This window comes from Meles meles, chromosome 6 (genome assembly GCF_922984935.1).
Source record: "Meles meles chromosome 6, mMelMel3.1 paternal haplotype, whole genome shotgun sequence".
Taxonomy (NCBI): Eukaryota; Metazoa; Chordata; class Mammalia; order Carnivora; family Mustelidae; genus Meles; species Meles meles.
The window spans coordinates 85807915-85823407 of record NC_060071.1 but is presented as its reverse complement, the minus strand read 5'-3'; positions in this window follow the sequence as shown (position 1 = coordinate 85823407).

Below are 15493 nucleotides of genomic sequence, written 5' to 3'. Positions count from 1 at the left end.
TGACCCAGGCACGCTGCTGCAGAGGCTGGTAGTACACGGCCTGGGCCCAAATGAGCCTTTCCATTCCTGTCACTGTAAATAAACCCCCACTGTCCACCCACTGCTATTCCTTCTCACTTGTCGATAGTTAGGAGGCCATTAGTAAAAACAAGAATCTGCTCTTTCCCCATCTGCATATTGGACAAGTCCTGTACTATTTAGCTCATGAGGCCTGATAAGCCACCAGCACAATCTGCCCATTGACGGCTGGCCTTCTTTCCAGTCCCAAGTACCAGAGTCTCCTGGCTGAGACTCTTAGCCTGCATGTCTCTAGCTGTCCCCAATTGAATGCTTTTCAGCCACACCTGCATGGCACTTGTAAGAGAAGAGAAAGGGCTCCCTTTGAGCTAATTCACACTCCTGGCCCTCACACTTGTTCCACTCTTGTGTGTCCTGGGGAATCTCTAATTTGAGGCCTAAACATGTTTAAAGAATGCTGTTTTCATGCACCTACAATGCACTGTTTATTTTGACCCATACTCTTAGGAATATGCTGGGCACTTCCCTTGTACTTTTCTTTCCCACAGAAGGCAGCCTGGCAGTGATAACAGGGCTCTGCTTCCTCGTCCTTCTTTCAGATGGCTCTGAGGTCAGCTATGGCCGTGTCTGGGCCTTCAGGGAGTGCCTGTAATAGTCTCGGGGTTTAGCATCTTAAATCTCTCTCTGGATTTTGTTCTCCCTTTGTGGATTTTCATACAGAAACTTCCTTGGGACATGAATAGCTCACTGCTATAGTCCCTATGAGGGGTTAACACATTTGAAAATTATTACCACGATGACTAATTTGCCCAAAAGGAAAAAACCTGCCGAAGTCCGATGCCAATTTCTAATACAGTGAAGTTTACAAAGAATTAATCTCAATACTGTTGCTACTAGAAATTCTTTTGTGAAGGAAACTGACTGCTAAGTTCCATAAGGTTAGGGACTAGATCTCTTTTGCTCCTCTTTGAATACCAGCTCAGTGATGTGCACATAATAGGTGCTCAATAAACATTCATTGAAAGAAAATGATTGCATATAAAACATACTGATGTTTAGATAGACTTAATATAGCACCTGAAAAGACAAAGCAGAGCAAAGGAAAAACCAAATGGTTACGCAGAAGGAAATGGAAGCAACTGGCTTTTAAGAGGTGAGAGAAAGGGAAGTGAGAGTGTGGAACAATGTTTCAGGAAGCAGGAGCAGAAATACTGAAGCTCACGGGTGTATTAAAGACAGTTCTGGGTGCCCGGCTGGTTTAGCCAGTGGAGTGTGCAGCTCTTGATCTCCGGGTTGTGAGTTTGAGCCCCACATTGGGTGTAGAGTTACTTAAAAATAAAAAAAAAATCTTAAAAGAAAGAAAGTCAGCTTTAAGTTATGTTTCAGGATTATAAAGTCTCTCCATCTACTCATATTTACATAAAGTCTGCTATACATACAGAGGTCTTGGGTAAAGGTTCTTAGTTTTTTTACCTGTGCCTTGGCAAGCAGTGAACAGTGCTGAGTGTCATGTGTGGGAAAGAACCAAGTGAGCAAGGACCGCACACAGAGACGGTCAGATGATCTAGACACCAGCTCCCCGGAAACAGGTATCAAGAGGCAGAGATGCCAACTCCTCCTTCGTCCCCTTCCTCTAATTCCAGAAAAGCTTGGATTTGTTGAGTGAACCTGTGCACATGAGGGATGGGTCTCATTTGGATCTCCACTGACATCTATCATGATAAAGAACAACCACTGGGCTACCTATTTCATTGGTACTACATATTGTCCATCACCTGTTTTTTCTTTCAGCCCTTCCGATTATCTTCCTCTCCCAGTCTTTACAATGTGCTGAATAATTTTCACTATTTTGAAATATGAGAGAAATTTTCTACTAAGAAGAGGAAAAGAAGGAACAAAATGAGAAATATGTTTATTCCCATTATGTCTCAGAGATGCTTGGGCAAGAGATTATCACCCATGAGATCTATTATTGCCCTTGGGAAGAACCAGCTTAGTAGAGGTAGAACGGCTTTTGGAAAATGCTTGTTAATCTTGAAACCAAAGTAATAATTAATCAGTGTGAATCCGAAGTATTAGTAATGAAATATAAAAAATAATGATAAAATCTAAAACTCCAAATGAGATTTCTTGAAAAAATCTTTCATGTCACCAAGGAAATATGCCTTTCCATCTCTAACCATCTCAACCACCATGATGGATTAGCGAGATTAAAACAATAACTCTGTCTCTATCACTGACTATGATAACAGGTGTCCTTTACCCTATTTCTTTATTCAAACTTAAAAGAAATAAATCTGATTAAATTTGAACTTGTAGGAAACTTGCATACAAAAAGATGGCTTAATGTTAATGGTCTCTGAAATTATTTGGGGCTTTTTCCCAAATTCTCCAAAGATTTCTCCTAGAACAATATTCTGGGAGATGAATGAGGGAGGGAAGACCCTTGGCATAAGAGTAATTCACACTAGAATATTACAATCTGTGATTTCTGCTATTTGTGAGAAACTCTGGAGTTCTATAATGCATAGAAATTTGTCATTTTGTCATCTTAATGTGGCTTTGTTTCTCTCTACTGCTCTGGTACTCAATAGCTTTCTAGAAGCGATAAACTCTTTATCTCTGAAAAATGACCAATGTGTTTACTGAAGATCAAAAAGGTGGTTAATTCACAATGTGAAGGAACAGATTTTGTTTGAAGTATGATTCTAGAAAAACCTGAGTTTCCCAAAATGGCAGCCTTTTCAAATACTAAGTTGTCTGCTGGTGCTGAATGCAAGACATTAAGATTCAGAAAGAATAATTTTCATTAACAGTTCTTAGCTCACACTTTACCATAGAGGCAGAGTAAAGAAGTGACATTATGCTCAGGTTCTATCTCCCATTCACCCAGTAACCAGCTGTGTAAATTTGGGACAGTTACTTCACCTCTCTGGTCATTGTTATTACCATTTTATCACGACCATCATTTACTGAGCCTTTAACTATGAGTTAGGCATTGTGCTAAGCTTTTTACTGGATTATCTCATTTAATGCTTGCTGTCACCTGATACAGTGTGCACTCTTATTATCTGTAGAAACCAATTATACCGGATAGTAACAGTTAACAGTTATTGAATGCTTATCATGGGGGATATTTCACGAAGTGCTTTATAAGTGTCATTTAATATAATCTTCATAATCCTCATAGCAACGAGCTGGGTTCTATTAAACTTTTATTTAACAGATAGGAAGTTGTAGCTTAGAGAAGTTCATTAATTTGTCCAAGAGGACACAGCAAATAAGAGATGAAACAGGATTTTGAGTTAAAAATTCTCTGACTCTGGAGCTCAAGATTTTAAGCACTAGGTTCTATAAGGTATATAGAGAAATGAATCATCCTGAAAAACACACATCTGTGCACAGATGTTGAATCCTTTACATTTACATAAGTACCAAGTGCTGGCAAAATCCTGTCATTTAGTCATTACGTCACAAAGATGGTATTTCCCATGGGGAGGGCCAGTCCTTCAGGACATTTCGTCTATAGTAATCTTCATGGATCTAGACTCACTTTGTATCACTTCCTAAATGTGGCCAACAGCAAACACTGAAAGGACAATTGGTCGAGGTTCAGGTGGTAGAAATACTATGGAGTCAGAGGTCATCTCTGTATGACTCTAGGTGGCCCATAAGAGACTGAATCTGTGTTCTGGCCACATTAGCACTGCACTTCATCCAAAGAAACCAACTGCCTCATCAAATCCCAAGTGTTATCCTGACCAATTTCATTTTTTATATCCTAGTAAACAGATGGCAAGAATCTGAGTTTTTGACAATTGAGCAAACTTTCTTTTTACCTTTGTTGGCTTGCAAGAAGAAAGGAATAGAAAATAAAAATTCACTGGGACAAGCAGAAGGTAGATTTCTAATGCAGATTAAATAAACTCTCCACACACACAAAGGAACTAACAGAACAGCAGAGACAAGGGTGATCAGTGATTTGTCTATTACGAGAGCAGAATGGGAGATTTGATACTTCATTTTCAAGCATTTTCATTAAAGGATCACAGGTCAACGTTTAGACTTCACAGAAAGCACAGAAAGAAATACAGTCTCTTAGGCTGATTGTAAATCTGAGGAGCAGTTATATCCAAATTACAGTTATTAATGTTATTTCTGTCTCTGGGGGAATGATAAATTACATTCAAGTCCATTATTTAGCTGAGTTATTATGCATTTACGAACTTAATTTGGGGACAGTTTTGATTTTCTTTGGAAGAGAAAAGGCAGACTCATCTTTTGGCTGAAACATGACTATTTTGGGATATAGTCAGATATCATCTTCTAGAGAGAGAGACACTGGCTGAGTGTCACTCTTGTCCTCCATGGGTGGTACAGATGAAACAAGGAGGCATATGCAGGGCATTTGTTCTCAGCTCAGTTTCATAATGATACTCTTTCTTTATCTGACATTCACTAAAAATAACATTTGAATGAAGGAATTGGGTCACCTGGTGACATTTTTGGTAGTAGCAGTATATATATGGGAGGTGGGGGGTGGGGATGCCTTGATGCTTTCATGCAGAACAGCACACGTTCAGTGTTGGGTTTGTAGAAGGCATTTCCAAAGAAAGCTACGAAATTCCACAGTTGTGCCTCTTCAAAGCACAGGGAAAAAGGGCTACATTTCTGCTGCAACTTGGGGGCACTCCCTCATGGAGGCAGGAGCTGAAGTAGATAAACAAAACTTACAAGTCTCATTACGATCCTGCAATTCTGTATCTTTTCCCATGTGATACACTGGTCCTAAAAAGTAAGCAATCATTTCCTCTCTCTTAATATGCTAGTTTCATTTTCCAAGTATGGAAAATAGAAGCTGCAGATCATTTTAGTGTCAGATGGCTGAACTGAAATTTGGCGCCTTTAAAGACATGAGACACTCATAGCCTTATTTTTGATTCCAGGACTTTCAGGAAACTTGGCACATAGTAGAGTTCAACGGAGATGATTATCATGAATGAGGGATAATAGTCTGAAACTTCTTACAACCTCTCTGATGCATCCTCTGCTGCTTTCGCTTTCACTCATTCAGCTCAGTCACTCAGGTCCCTGACCAATACTTAGACATACCAAGTACCTACCTCCTTCTGCATTTCCTGTACTCTTTGCCCAGAATACTTCCCCCATGTATTTGTGTGACTGGATCCTCCACCTTCTAAGAATTCCACCTTATCAGTGAGGACTTCTGTCATTTCTTCCACCACCTCCCCATTCCCCACATTTTTCCATTCTGCTTACCAGAAGCTGATATAGTGTACAAAGTGTATACATTATATTTATATAACTTATTTGTCATCTTGAACCCCCATGTGCATGTGACCCCATAGGAGCAGAAGCTTTGTTCATTGCTGGTTCCTCAGAGATAAAAACACTGATTGAGTGAATGAACAGATTTTTCAATTAGCACTCCTCTAGATGATAGGAACAGACACTTGTTCAAGCCATCTCAAGAAAAGGGGCTTTCCCTTAATAAGAAGGAATCTCACAGAAATCTAAGAACAGGAGTGTTCGGGTTTCTTGGTAGGGCAGGTATCCTAGGGGCAAGAACTAGAGGGAGCCACCATGACTTCAATGGCACTCCATCTTTACCACACTTCACTCCTGCTCTCCCACATTCCAGATGCCCTCAAAATGTCTAAGAGCACAATGCTGAAGGCTCTAGTTTTGAGCTTACTGCTCACTTCCATCAGCTCTGTTTCAGGTGACTCACAGAGGAATGTGATGGTCTCAAGTCATCCTTTCAAGCCAGGCCAACAGTTCCTGAGTCTCTGCCTTTTGGACCAGTTGGGGCAGTGTCCTTCCCAGGTCTGCTCACCTATGATGTGACAAAGGCATGCTATGTGATCTTGGGTGATCTGCTGCCTATTCAGTAGAAGTCACTTAAGATGTGTGATTAATCCCTCTACACAACCTCTTTAAGTATCCTCTTGAGTCCAGAATTTCTTTTCCTTTCTGGTCTCAAGATTTTTCTATTAAGAACCCTAACTAAGTTAAGGAGACCTGAGGTCCAGCATGAACCCTGATGCTCTACCTGGGGGATTACTGCCCTCCACATTCTGCTGAGGGCAGGCAGCCATGAGTGATGGGGAAATGACACTTACAGAAGCCCAGGAATGTATTCAGCCAGGCAGGTCTTGTCATTCCTCTGCTCAGGGGCTATCCATCTCATGCAGAGGGAAAGCCAAAGTTCTCACAACGGTCTACAACTCTGCCTGCTCTGACTACCCCCATTACCTTTTACCACCTCTCCTATTCCCCTTGCTCACTCTGCTCCAGCTACAGGACCGTTTGCTGTCCTTAAGTGCACCACTAGGCTCCTGCCTAAAGGCCTTTGTTCTATCTTTGCCTTCCACCTGGATGCTTTTCTTCTATATACCCCGATGGCACACTCCCTCATGTCCTTCAACTCTTTCCTCAAATCTTACTTCCCAGTGACATCTATCCTGGGCACCCGGCTCATCACTACTGTCTAAAAAGAGAACTTCACCCTTCCAACACTCCCAATCCCCCTTACCTTTACTGTTAACTTATTGGTTCTATTTTGATTCATTTCAATTCCACTAGAATGTGAGATTCGTGAAGGCAGGAACTTCTGTCCTTTTCGTTCAGTGATGTATTTTAAGCATCTAGCTTAGTAAAATATAAAATATGTTGTCAATAAATAATCTTTTTAAAAAAAGATGTACTCATTCATTTGAGAGAGAGAGAAAGAGAGAGAGAGAGAGAGAGCACGCGCTACGGAGCACATGTGTGCTTGCAAGATGGAGATGGGGGCAGAGGGAAAGAATCCCAAACAGACTGCTGAGTCTGGGGTGGGGCAGGGCTCTATCCTATGACCCTGAGACCCTGATTGGGCTGAAATCTAGAGTCATACACCCAACCCACTGAGCCACCCAGGTGCTCTGAGCCAATATAATAATCTAGTATTTCCTAATCCAATAGTCTCTCCCTCAGTTTCAGAATCTATCTCTTACTGAATCTGCCTGGAATCTGACCACATCCTTGAAGACTCTGTGCCAGTATGTTAGAATTTATAAAGAAAACTGTGGGAGAAACTGCCCTCTCCCCAGGGGAATCTGAGGGAGCACAAACCATACCCCAACTTCAGCTGTGTGCTCCGGGCTAAGAATGACCTCACTGAAGGCAGATAATCCAGCATCAGACTGTTCAAACTCTTGTTTTTTCCCTTTCCTTCCTTTGTTTTTGCATCATAATTATTGGCAAAATCTGCCTAACTTGAGCATAGGGGTGGGGGGAGACATAAACCTTAATAGCACTGGTTTTCCAGCTTGCATAAAAGATCTGGCAGGAAAAGAGTTTGAAATATTGGCAAGAATTAGTGATAGAGTTGGTGTATTGAGTTATCCCAATTACCTCAGATAATGGTATAATTATATCATCACCTCTGAGGAGGATGAAAGGAGAATATGAAAAGGCTATGATCTGCTCAGTTTCTGTACCCTGCCTACACACCACAGGCACATTCTGCATATCAAACCCTGGGAAGAAAGCTGTTCAACTCACAGATACCCAGTTCCCAGCTGTTGCATATTGAGGAATCCTGTCAAGGTCCCCAAGGCTCCATCTCTTTGGCCCACATTCCAAGAGAGATGATTGTGGTCAGAGTCATCATAAAGTTTAAGTATATATGAATCATAAGTAATGATGAATAACCACATTATAAATTTTGCAAGGCTTATTTCACAGGGATGAGATGTATACCTAAAGATATTGGCAATGAAGCCTTCCTCTGCCCTTTTAAGGCCTCAGGGTACTTAGGAATAAATAAAGAAAGGAAATACCCTGAAGAATTTTTTGAGGAAAGTCCTTGACCAGCCACACAGCCTGAGGCACTCCTGGTGTCGGCTCCCAGTGTGATGCCCGGATTCTAGCTTTACCTTCCAGGAGTGTTATTTCGATTATCAAATCGATATCTCAAAGAAAGGGGTGGGATGAGGAACATTGTCATGGGAGACCAGAGTATAGACTACATCTCTGAGCTCTTATTTAGAACTGGGAGGTGTGAGGTAAAGTTTCAACTCTTCTCTTGAACATAGAGCTATTTGCGGATGTAGAATAGACATTTACAATTTTTTTTCCATCTATCAATTTTGTGGGTATGCTTAAAAAAAAAAAAAAAAAAAAAAAGAATCCCAAACTTGCTTCTCTCTGCTGCTGCCCAGTCAGAAAGTAAGGGATAAAATAAATGAAATCCGTATGCTTTATAATGACCCCTCGGGTAAAGCCACCTGTCCCCTCACCCTGGGCCAGTGAAATCTATTTGCAAAGCTGATTTAAGATGAAAAGTGTAATGTAGTGAACAAGCTGTACCCTTCTGCCCTGGCGAATGTTTTCTGAGTGAATTTTGACCAGCCTCAAAATTCTTCACAAATACAAGAGGAAAAGGCATTAGGCTTCTAAATGGCCTGGATCAGGTTTCCATAGTAGCTTGGTTAGACAACAGACCTTTTCCCAAGAGTTATGCAGATCTTGTCAATAATGCTGGTGCAAAAACAAGAAAGCCAACAATGGGGTCTTGTTCATTTTAAGCTGAGTCATGAAAATCATGCACTAAAACCATCCTTGGAGAAAGACCTGATTGGTAAAGCTAATAGCCAACTTGGAAGGAATTTTTGAAAGGAAATGTTACCCTCTGTATCCTGAGAGGCATTCAAAGCAAGGAGAGATTGAAGAAAAATAATTTGACATTGCTCTTCTCAACCTCATAAAACATTTTTAAAACTAACTCATTATCATAATTTATAGCAGGAACTAGTCTCTTAAGTCTCAATGGACAGTCTGTCTGACATCATAGTCCCATTTGTATGATTCATTTTTTAAAAAAGCAATCTTGCCAGACCATTAAAAAGTAAAACAATTAATTACTTTTATGATAGTTGGTTGCCTTCTGGCCCCTAGTTTTTCTCTTCAAGGGGAACACTATCACTCATGCAGTCTTGCCTGATATTTCTGCCAATGCATGTCAGACTACTGCCTGCACATTACCCATCCAAAACATGCAAAATGAGGCCTTATTTCACTGACCATTGCAAATTTAATACTATTCCTGTCTGTTTTGCTTACAGTTCTGTCTTCTACTCCAGGATCCCTTTACAGCAAAGCAATTATTCAACCTGACCCGCACTGCCGTGACACCAAATGTCACCATTTATCCCAACAAATAGGAGAGCATTAGTTAAGGACAGAGCTGTTTTCACTGGTGCTGTCTCAAAGAGGACAGTGAGAAGGCTGTGGTGATGCAGAGCAAAGATCAGGAAATAACTGTATGCCTTCTGAGACTGAAGGAATTCTGAAGATTCTCATCTTCATCCACTTCCAAAGAAAAGTCAAATGCCATCTAAGTCCAAGAGAACCTGGCTTTTATGTCTCTCCCCCTTCCTTCTCACTTCGCAATCTTCACAATTACAGAAAAAGCTCTCACTAGATTCTCTATTGCTTACTATAATCATTATGGCTGCAATTGCTGGGCGGATTTGCAGTCTCTGATGTTTTACCACAATGAAGATATTAAATCCGCTCATAAACATGGTCTCATTAATTCCCATGATAATACTCTGATATGAAACTAGGATCAAGACCTTTAATACCCATTCTCTTTACAGACAAGGAGAGAGAACAAGGTGCTGGGAGGCCACAAGAGAATTCACTAAGGTGGAATTAAAAGCTAGAGTTCTGATTCTCAATTAGGGCTAGTGCTACTATAAATGATTCCACATTTTAGAGGCACAAAATAAACAAAATGTAAAAAACAAATAAATGAGGATCACGAGGATGGGGTGAAAATAAAAATAATTCCATCAAGCTTTTTTTTAAAGATTTTATTTATTTATTTGACAGATAGAGATCACAAGCAGGCAGAGAGGCAGGCAGAGAGAGAGGAGGAAGCAGGCTCCCCGCTGAGCAGAGACCCTGATGCAGGGCTCGATTCCAGGACCCTGGGATCATGACCTGAGCCGAAGGCAGAGGCTTTAACTCACTGAGCCACCAGGTGCCCCTCCATAGAGTTTTAATAGCATTTCTGTAACTTGTGACTGTAACTCTTTGCCTAGAGAAGAATATATAAAACAAAAGGAGAATACGGCAAGAGATTGGAACCTTGATACCACACAAAGAACTAGATGGTTTATCCCTTGACATAGAATGCGGTAGAGAAGAAACCATTAGTGACCAAAGGAAACACAGGGCAAGGTTTAAGCTACTGGTTTATTTTTAAAGACTGTGTGGTATGAACTACAAGGGAAATTTTTGAGGCATGTGAAGACCACCCATGCACTGGGTGCGCATTCAAATATAGTTTTTCCTTTGAGATGAACCCTAAATTTCATCTCCTCCGTGAAGTCGTCTTAGATTGCTATAGCTCAGAGTAATTTTTTTTTTTTTAAGATTTTATTTATTTATTTGACAGACAGAGATCTCAAGGAGGCAGAGAGGCAGGCAGAGAGAGAGAGAGGGAAGCAGGCTCCCCACTAAGCGGAGAGCCCGATGTGGGACTCTATCCCAGGACCCTGAGATCATGACCTGAGCCGAAGGCAGAGGCTTAACCACTGAGCCACCCAGGCGCCCAGCTCAGAGTAATTTCTATCTTGGCTGACCTCCTACAGCACTTTCATCTAAACCATGGATCTAGTTAGAGTATGTGTCATTGTAAGGGGGGAAAAAAAAACAACCACTAAAACCATCTCGAGAAAAAAGAGAGCTCTACAAAGTATACAAGGGGACTATTATATAAATTAAATTTTAGAATCACAAAAGAGGACTTAGAAAATTTTTGGATGGGAATCTATTTGTCTCTCAGCCTTGGAATATTTCTATTTCTCTCTCTTCCATCTCTCTGAAAACTGTTCACCAATGGTTCTTACTTCTCCAGATCCAAAACTTGGCCATGACTGTGATTTGCCTTAGTGCCACCAAACTTACCAAACATCCACTATGATCTGAACTGTAATTTCTGAGTCTCCCCCCTTTTTTTTTAGATTTTATTTATTTGACAGACAGAGATCACAAGTAGGTGAAGAGGCAGGCAGAGAGAGAGAGGAAGAAGCAGGTTCCCTGCTGAGCAGAGAGCCCGATGTGGGGTTCGATCCCAGGACCCTGGGATCATGACCTGAGCCAAAGGCAGAGGCTTTAACCCACTGAGCCACCCAGGCACCCCAATCTCTGAGTCTCTTAATTCTGATTCTCAGAGGGAAATGTCACTGTCTAAACCCTATCTATAGATTGGGGTACCCTTTATGTCAGATGTCCAATCCTGGTCCAGTTTTTGTGACTTGGGTATGGGGACGGCTCATGTGTGAGGCAGAGGTTCTTTTGCAGCTAGAAGGGAAAGTTAAGTCAGGCTCATCTCATTTATTGTTTCAACAAGTCTTAGCATGTGATCGTTTTCTCCCTTGCCTTCATATTTAACTAGTTTTGTATTATGGGACTTGCTTTTCCTGGTACAGTAAAAGCTTCTTGACATTAGGACTTTCCTTTATTTTCCTTCTGCCTCTTTCAGGACCTTGAAAACCATCAAAATACTGGTCGAACTGATTCTATCATTCTTTAGTAGATACTAAGCACAAAATGTAAATACTTCTTAGCTACTTGAAAAGTGAAATAATAATAGTATATTTTCTGATTGCAATATCTGTTAAACATTAAGAAGATAGAGTATTGCCATATTTGTCTTTATAGAAGCTTGACCACCTCATTGGCAACCATCACATGCAAGCATTTGTTCTTTACTATATTTCAAAATGGTTTTAAGATGATGTATTCAAAGACTTCACTGTCTCACAATGACAGAGTAACTGATACCTGACTTATCTTCCTACTGAAATGAACTATCACAATGAACAAAATACATGAGGCAACTGCTTTCAGGCGAAGAACGGGCAACATAGGACTATAATTCCTGAGAGAAGGGAAGAAGGAGATGAGCTCACAACTGCCTTGGGCACATTTCTGCCATAACAGAGAGATTGAGACAAAGCCAAGTAAACAGATAAGGCAGACATGGTTTTGGGCAGCTGAACAGTTAGAGCTTGTGAGATCAGCTACTAGAGAAGAACCCACACAGAGAAGAGCTTCCAAAAGTCGGTGTGGGGACTCACCATGGATCCTGAGCAAAGGCGGATGGAGCTGCACCACACAGGGCAAGACTCCGTGAGGTCCAGAAGATTGACTGCACCATAGCTGAGATCTTGATGGTGTTACCAGTGGTAATGTCAGAGGTTATACGAACACCAGCAGATACTGGAGTTCTGGTCTGGACTCCAGTTAACACTCAAGAAAGACTGCTTTAGGAATACAGTTCCTACTTTGGTAATGAGAACCTTGGGCATAAGAACCATATCACAAAGTCAAGGCTACCACAAGGACTAACCTCAAAACCAAAATAAGTCTATCCTACTGAAGAACAGAACTGAGCCCAACAGAACCGAAAAGAATCTACCCAAGATTTAATTTCCCACAAAAACAAAACTCAACACTCTTTAAACTCAACATTCAATACCTAATCCAGGGTCTCTATAATGAATCATCCATAATGTCCAGACTACAGTAAAAATTTTCTAGGTATGCAAAGAAAAAGATATATATTACCCAAGCCAAAGAAATAAAGAAAAAAACAACAACAGAAATAGCACTCAAGATGTTCCAGATGTTGAAATTATTAGACAAGTACTTTAAAGGAGCTACTATAAATATATTAAAGGATATAAAATAAAGATGGTCAAATGAGCACACAGATGGAAAATCTCAGCAGAGAAATAGAAAATACAGATAAGGGGGCAGCTGGGTGGCTCAGTGGGTTAAGCCTCTGCCTTTGGCTCAGGTCATGGTCCCAGGGTCCTGGGATCAAGCCCCGCATAGGGCTCTCTGCTCAGCGGGGAGCCTGCTTCCCTTCCTCTCTCTCTGCCTGCCTCTCTGCCTACTTGAGATCTCTGTCTGTCAAATAAATAAATAAAATCTTAAAAAAAAAAAGAAAATACAGATAAGAACAAATAAAAACTCTAAAACTGCGAAGTAAAACATATGAAATAAAAATGATTAGTAAACTTGAAGAAAAATAAATAGAAATTATCCAATCTGGAGATGAAAGATAGGTTAAAAAAATGAAAAAATCTCAGTTACCTATGGGACAATCATGTGGTGTAACAATTACAAAGTTTTCTTTAACCCAAAGAAGTAAATAAAGAAAGAACAAAAACCATATAAGGCAACTAGGGGAAAAAATGAAATGGCAAACTTAAAACTAATAATATTAAGTGTAAATGAACTAAATATTCCAATTAAAGGGAGGGATTAAGAAAAGATCCACTGTCTGTAAGAGATATACTGTCTGTAAGAGATTCACTTGAAACATAAAGACAGCATTGGCTTAAAGTGAAAGAATGGAAATGGATACACCATGTAAACAGTAAGCACAAAAAAACTGCCGTGGTTTATGGATACCTTCAAAATAAAGAGTATTATCACAGATAATGGCATTATGGGGAGTTCCGTACAATACGTTCACTGAGGAAGAGAAAACTTGTGGTGGTTTACAGATGGCTCTGAACTGCATGCAGGGACCATCCGAAAGTGGACAGTTGCAGCACCATAGACCCTTCCTGGGATATCACTGAAAGACAGCAGTGAAGGGAAATCCTTGCAGTGGGCCAAACTTCAAGTAGCACACCTTATTGCTCATTTTGCCTGGAAGGACAAATGGTCAGAGGTATGACTGTATTGTAAAATTCATGTGCTATGGCCAACGGTTTGCCTGGATGGGCACTGAATTGAAGTACCATGAATGGAAAATCAATGACAAGGAAATGGGAAGAAGAGGTATATGATAGACTTCTCTGGTTGGGCAAGACAACAATAATATCTGTGTCCCATATGAATGCTCACCAATGAGTGACCTCAGCAGAGGAGGACTTTAATAATCAAGTAGCTAGGATAATGTGTTCTGTGGATACAAGTCAGCTTCTTTCCCCAGACACTCCTACCATTTTCCCATGAATAAAGTGGCCATAGCAGCAATGAAGGAGATTATGCATGGGATCAGCAACATGAACTTCCACTCACCAAGGCCAGTTTGGATACAGTTACAGTGGAGTACCTAATCTGCCAGCAGCAGAAACCAACACTGAGTTCTTGATACGACACCATTCCCTGGCCTGATTGGCCAGCTATCTGGTGGCAAGTTGATTACAATGAACAACAACCATCATGGAAGGGGCACTGCTTTGTTCTCACTGCAATAAATATTCTGGATATGGCTTTGCTTTCCCTGAATGCAATGTTTCGCCGAAACTATCATTCGTAGACTTACAGAATGCCTTATCCATCATCATGGTGTTCCATACAGCTTCCCATTAAGGGACTTACCTCACAGCAATGGGCTATGTGGCAATGGGCCCATGCACATGGATTTCACTAGTTTCACTGTGTCCCTCATCATCCTAAAGCAGCTGCCTTGAAAGAATGGTGGAATGGCCTTTTGAAAACTTAGTCACAGTGCCATCTAGGTGACAATACCTTAAAAGACTGTGGCAATGATACATACAAAACGTCTAAGATGTTATGTATGTTTTGTATCAGCATGCAATATATAGCACTGTTTCTCCCATAGCTAGAATTCATGAATCTCAGAATCAAGGGGTGGAAATAGGAGTAGCACCACTTACTACTACATCTATTGATCCACCAGTAAAATTTTTCCTTTGATCTCTCTGACCTTACACTTTGCTTCTCTTCTGATCTTAGTTCCAAAGGGAGGGATGTGTCCACCAGGAGACACAACAAAGATTCCACTGAAATGGAAGTTATGACTACAGTCCAGCCACTTTGGGCTCATGTCTCTGAGTCAACAAGCAAGAAGAGGGTCCATACTGGCTAGAGTTTTTTTACCCTAATTATCAAGGAGAAACTGGGCTGTTATTATACGGTGTATGTAAGGAACAGTATGTCTGGAATACAGAATCCTTCAGGGTCTCCCTAAGTACTACCAAGCCCTGTAATTAAAGTTAGTGGAAAACTGCAGCAACTCAATTCAAGCCAAACTGCTAAAGGCCCAGACCCTTCGGGAATGATGGTTTGAATCACTCCACCAGGCAAAGAACCAAAACCAGCTGGGATGCTTGCTTTAGGCAAAGGAATATGGAAATACTAGTTTAAATGGTATTAAAAAGTAGTTATAAATACCAGCTATGATCATGTGACCAGTTGCACACATGAAGACTGTAATTGTTATGAGGATTTCTTACTTTGTTATATACATATTTATGCATATATAATCTGATATTTTGATTTTTCCCTCTCTTATCTCCATATCATCCAACATAAGATATATTAATAATAGTTAACTTTACTCACCATATCTAAGTTACAGGGTATCAAGAAGAGGAGTGAACATTACTTAAGCCCTCTTCATCCTCTTCTGAAA